Raw genomic sequence first — 6,000 nt, forward strand, 5'->3', positions numbered from 1 at the left:
GGTGCGGGGGTAGGAGCGGGTCTCTCCATCGCTCCGCGCGACCCGGATCTCGCCAGGTCCCCCTTCCCCAGGCACCTACCACACCTCTCCCCGCCCCCTGCGCCCCGACAGAGGGCGGCCGGGAGAACGAGGAAGTCGCCGGCGGAGGGCGGAAACCCAGCCGGGCGCAATGTCTGCGGCGGATGGTCGGATTCTGACTCAGGAGGACGCCCTGACAGCTGCCAAACGGTCCCCGGTTACCCGTTACCTCTGCTTCCAAAACGCCCGGACACTCACGAAGGGGCTGCTACCCCGACCTCCCGATTTTTATCCTCGCCGGTTCGCTTGGGTCCCGAGGACCGCGGCTCCCCGGAAGGGGTTAAAAAGTTTGCCCAACTCGGCCCCGGCCGGGGCGGGCGTCCCCGGCTGCAGAGGGAGGCCGGGCTCCCCGGTGCCCGGCCGGCGGAATGCGCCCGGGCGCGGGGTGGGGGTGGCGTCCGGGGCTGCCCGAGGCCTCGCTCCCGGCTGCGCCTGCCCCGAGCGCCGGCGCCGGGTCCCAGGACTCCGGGGTGAAAGGTTGCGGCGCTCGGGCTGCAGCGGCCGGCGTTCGCGCCCGCCCGCCCGCGCCCCGGCCCGACGCGCCGAGGCGGGCGGACACTTGTCGGCCCGCCGGCCCCCGACGCCGAGCGTCGCCGCCGCGGCCGGCCCCCGCTCCGGGCGGGACCTGCGCCGGTGGGGCTCGCTCACCTGAACCTGGATCTGCCCGGGAAAAGAGGCGCTGCTGCTCCAAAAGAAAAGAACAAGAAGAAGACGGTTTCTCGAACGCTCGGGCGGCGGCGGGGTGGGGCGAGCACGCGAGGCGGGAGCCGCAGCAGGTCAGCCTCGCTCAGCCTTCCGTGCCCTGCCCAGGAACCGCGGTGATCTGCGCGCCTCACCGCACCCAGCTCCGCGGCTCGCTGCCTTCCCGCCCCGCCCTTACCAGAGGCGGGCCGGATTCAAGCCGGGGGGGGGGGGGGCGGTGAAGGGGGAGCCTAACTCTAACACCCGCCCTCTATTCTGCCTTTACCCAATCACTTTTCTGGTATCCTTGACTGACGGACACCTTATCCTGTGGTAATGCTGAGAGGCGGAGCCTCTGAAGCCAAAAGGGTGGGATTCGCCATCCCCACCCGCCCCCACCCTCCACCCACCCCACCTTCCCCCGCGCTTCCTAGGCGGGAGCTCCGCCTACTAGGGCGGGTCCAACGGACACCCAGGTTCCAGGACGAGAATTGACGTAAGCAGTCGCCAATCCTGAGTGGACAGTTTGGGGTGCGACGGGCTCTGAGTCCGGGTGGCGGTGCTTTGCCAGGATGCGAGCGAGGCCGGCGGGAGCCGACTGGGAAGGTCCCGGGGCACCGACACTCCGCCCCGCGAGCTGTGTTTTCCCTACGCCCTGTCCTACCAGAAGAACAGACATTAAGTACCATATATGGGAAAAGTGGTATTTTACAAAATTCTGCGGCTGTGGGGGCGGGCACGGCCTCAGCCCTGCATTCCGTGTAGGCGTCCTGCGCTGGTTTTGGACCCTGTCTCTTCCGAGGGTGCTCCCGGCTGTCTTGCAGCAGCCTCCGGGCCTTTGCTCTGGCTGTGCCCACTGCCTCACATTTCAGACACTCATTTATATAAGATTCCTTTTTTTTAGGTAGGCAGATTGCACCTATTTAGGTTACTGTCTACAAGAGGATAGAATTCGTTTGGTTTGGTTTGGGTTTTTTTTTCTTCATATATATAATCCTTTCATCCATCAGTAAATTTGGGTGTGAAGCTAGCAAGAAATCTAAAACTTGCAAAAGTCAGCTGTCCACCCAATTTTCTCTGCTGCTAGCAGATACTATCTCATCATTATATATTGAAGTATCATATATATTGAATTCCTTTCCATTATATCCATTGATCTTTCATTCAGGCTGGAGGTGAGGCTCCAGGGCTAGAAAACTTGTCTAGCAAGAGAAAGGCCCTGAGTTCAAATTCCTAAAGCACCACCAAAGAGAAAGGAACCAATTGGTCTTTTTGTGTGTTCCTGTGCCAATTGCACAATGCTTCAACAATGGTAGCTTTATTTTAGTTCTCTGAAGGCAAATTTCTCATTACCCTCCTGTATCCTAACATTGTTAACTAAAACTATCCTTCTAAATGAACTTCAGAAAACATGTAGAGTCTTAAGACAAAAGACATAGAAAACAGATTTTTGCAGCCCCAGTAACAGTATCAAAAATGTATAAAGATCAAAATGTATAAAGCTCCAAATCTTCAAAACTAAAATGACTCAGACTTGTGGCTAATGCCTAAAAGCCAGATCTGGGGAAACTGAGGCAGGAGAATCAAAAGTTCAATAGCTTGGCCTACACGTGACTTTCCATTTTAATTAAAATTAAATTTTTAAATAACTCTAGGAAACAGTAATTCAAAAAGACAAAATATAAATAACCAATAATTAGGAAAAAATGGTTATCAGAAGAGCAAACAAAACATGGAATGCCATTTTTGACCAAAGAAGTTCACAAGTAATAATAAGAATGTTCAGTCCTAGCAGGGCTCACACAACCCCAGCTACTCAAGGATGAGATCTGAAGACAGAAGTTAGAGCTAGACTGAGCAGACAAATCCAAGAGACTCTTACCTCCAATTAACCAGCAGCAAAAAGCCAAAATGAACATATTTGGTAGAATACCAGCTAGTAGAGAAAAAGCCAAGCAAGCCAGATGCCAGTGGCTCACATCTGTACTCCTAGGTACTTAGGAAGCTGAGCTCCAAGGATTAGGGTTCCAACCAGCCCAGGCAGGAAAATGTATGAGGCTCTAACCTCCAATTAATTACCCAAAACCTGGAAATGGCACTGTGATTCAAAGTGGTAGAACAGGGGCTGGGAAGGTGGCTCAGTGGTAGAGTGCTTGCCTTGCATGCATGGGGTCCTGGGTTTGATTCTCAGCACCACGTAAGTAAAAAAAAAAGCCGGAAGTGGTGCTGTGGCTCAAATGGTAGAGCACTAGCCTTGAGCTGAAGAGCTGAGGGACAGCGCCCAGGCCCAGAGTTCAGGCCCCACGACCTGACATCCCCCCCCAAAAAAAAAAAGTGGTAGAACACTAGCCCTTAGCACCAAAGCTTGGGAACAGTGCCCAGGCCTTAAGTTCAAGCCACATTACTGACACAAAAAGAAAAGGCCCAAGGAAGAGCTCAAGTACCTGAGTTCTGAGTTCAAGTCCCATTACTGGAACAGAGAGAGAGAGCGCAAACCTAGTCTTTGCCAGACTTGATCAATTCTGAGAATTTATCCTTAAAAAGTAATTGGAAACATACACAGTCATGAATTTGGACATTTTCTTTGCATCATTGCCTATAGTCACTAAACACTGGAAATACACCACAAATTATCAGAGACTGAATGAATAAATTTTGATAGATCTGTATATTGAAAAATAGCTATACGATTTTTATATATGTATGTATTTATACGCTTAAAGTATTTTAAATGTTCTGGGGATGTAGCTCAAGTGATAGTGTGCTTACCACACATGAAGTTCTGTTTCTATTCACTGATGGTTTTATCTTTGCTTGTCTGTTTCTAACACATTTATCACTTGTATGGTATTTTCCAAATAGAAGAAAAATATCCCTATGTTTTCTTGCCCCTCTAGGCCCCTGCTTCCATACCATCTTGGGTTATTTCTGTCTCACTAAGCTCACATGCTAGGTTTTATTGGTTTGAGTGTTTTGGGTTTTGCCAGTCTTGGGGCTTGAATGCAGGGCCTAGGCCCTGTCCTTCTGCTTTTTTCTTTCTTTCTTTCTTTGTTCAACTATAGCACTCTACCAGTTGAGCCACAGCTCTACTTCTGACTTTTTGGTTATTCATAGGATATAAGTGTCTCACAGACTTCTTTGCCCAGGCTGCCTTCAAATTGGGATCCTCATATCTCAGCCTCCTGAATAGCCACTGGCTCATGATGTTGACTGTTCTGCTCAAGGTTGGTACTCTACCACTTGAGGAAGGATTACAGGCATGAGCCATTGGTACCCAGTTTGGTTGGTATTGAAAGAACTAGATAGTTCAGAAATAGGGATAGGAGAGAGAGATTATACTGAAAGAAAAAGTTACATCTCCTCAACTTCGGCTCATGTAACTGTACATGAATTCAAGTGGATAAATTTTAAATAGGAAACTATATGCTACAAATTCAAATACAAATAAAAAAATTAACACATATATTCTTTTTATTTTTTTGGTCGTGTTGGGGGAGGAACCCAGGGCCTCCTTCATGCTGGGCAAAGACTCTATCAATTGCCACACTCTAAACTCTAATTTTTTTTTTTTTTTTTGGTTGTGGGGCTTGAACTCTGGGCCTGACGCTGTCCCTACGCTCTTCAGCTCAAGGTGAGTGCTCTACCTCTTGAGCCACAGCACCACTTCCAGTTTCCTAGTGGCTTATTGGAAATCAGAGTCGCACAGACTTTTCTGCCCGGGCTGGCTTTGAACCAGGATCCGCAGATCTCAGCCTCCTGAGTAGCTAGGATTACAGGCATGAGCCACAGGTGCCCGGCTAAACTCTAATTTTTTTTTAATTTAATTTTATTTTATTTGTGAACATACTGTACAGAGGGGTTACAATTACATGGGCAGGATAATGCGTACATTTCTTACCAAGCATTGCAGCCTCCTCCTTTGGTTTACCCTTCACATCCCTTCCCAGCCTCCCCCCTCCCCCCCAATCCCAATCCTTCTCCTTCCCCCCCTTCCCCCCCCCCCACCCCGCACCGACGTTGTAAAGCTCGTTTTGGACATGACAACTTGTACTTCTAAACTCTAATTTTTAACTTAGAAAAAAAATGGATAAGGAAAAACATCTGAACTGCCCATAATTCTGTGACCCAGGCCCAAGGTTCTTGGCCTATTTGCTGTTGTTCAACTCCCTTCTCAAGTGCAGGGCACTCTGCCTACACCAAGCCCCCACCATCCTGCTTGTTTTCAGAACCGTTCTGTCTGCACACCTGACTTCCTGCTCTGCTCAGGTTTCCACTCAATGCTAATGGTCTCCCTTCTCCACCCTCGCACCCTCACCCCTATCCCCCCACTCCTTCCTCAAGCCATACCTCCTTTCACACCCCCTTTTCCATCCATCCTCTATTCTCTCCAGCTCTTGGTGTGTATGCCTCTGTGTATGTGTGCGCAAACATGCACACATACCCAGGGCCTGGGTATCCCTGAGCTTTTCAAGGCTGGCAGTCTACCACTTGAGCCATACCTCCACTTCTGGCTTTTTGCTGATTAATTACTGATGAGTCTCACGTACTTTACTGCCCAGGCTGTCTTTAAAGCATGATCCTCCCCATCTGACCTGCCCCCCTCCTCGGTGAAACTTCAGCAACCTGGGCTGCTTCTGTCAGCATTGCCTCTTGCCATCAGCTTCTAAGGACATCAGTACTTTGTTGTGTTTGTAATGCTAGTACAGGGAATCTGGCACCTGGCAGACCCTCAATAAATGTCCATAGGGTAAATTCACAAATAAACTAATACAAATTAAAATAGGAATGTAAAGTCCAGTGCCAGTGGCTCACACCTGTAATCCTAGCTACTCAAGTGGCTGAGATCTTAGGATCACAGTTCAAAGCCAGCCCAGATAGGAAAGGCCATGAGACTCTTATGTCCAATTAACTAACAAAAAGCTGGAGCTGGAGCTCAAGTGCTAAAGCATTTGAGCAGATAAAGCTCAGAGACAACACTAAACCCTGAGTTCAGGACCCAGGAATGGCATTAAAAATAATATTAAAATAGAACCAGGTGCCCGTGGCTCATGCATGTAATCCTAGCTACTCAGAAGGCTGAGATCTGAGGATCTGAGGTCAACCTGGGCAGGAAAGTCTCCATGAGATTCTCATCTCCAATTAACCACTCAAAAATGGGAAGTGGTACTGTGGCTCAAGTGGAAGAGCGCTATCCTTGATCACAAAGAGGCTCAGGAACAGCGCCCAGGCCCTGAGTTCAAG

The 6,000-nt window shown here is 49.8% G+C and overlaps 1 protein-coding gene across 1 annotated transcript in view; it reads right to left on the reverse strand.

Moving 5' to 3' along the window:
• Myh9 (myosin heavy chain 9) overlaps window positions 1-926 on the reverse strand; it is a 94,366-nt gene extending 93,440 nt beyond the window's left edge. Inside the window, exon 1 of the mRNA XM_042693094.1 lies at window positions 727-926. The gene's annotated coding sequence lies outside the window, so the exon portion shown is untranslated. The remainder of the gene's footprint in view (window positions 1-726) is intronic.
• Between the last annotated feature and the right edge of the window lie 5,074 nt (window positions 927-6,000).

The sequence above is a fragment of the Dipodomys spectabilis genome, unplaced genomic scaffold (genome assembly GCF_019054845.1).
Source record: "Dipodomys spectabilis isolate Male_0828 unplaced genomic scaffold, ASM1905484v1 ptg000163l, whole genome shotgun sequence".
Lineage (NCBI taxonomy): Eukaryota > Metazoa > Chordata > Mammalia > Rodentia > Heteromyidae > Dipodomys > Dipodomys spectabilis.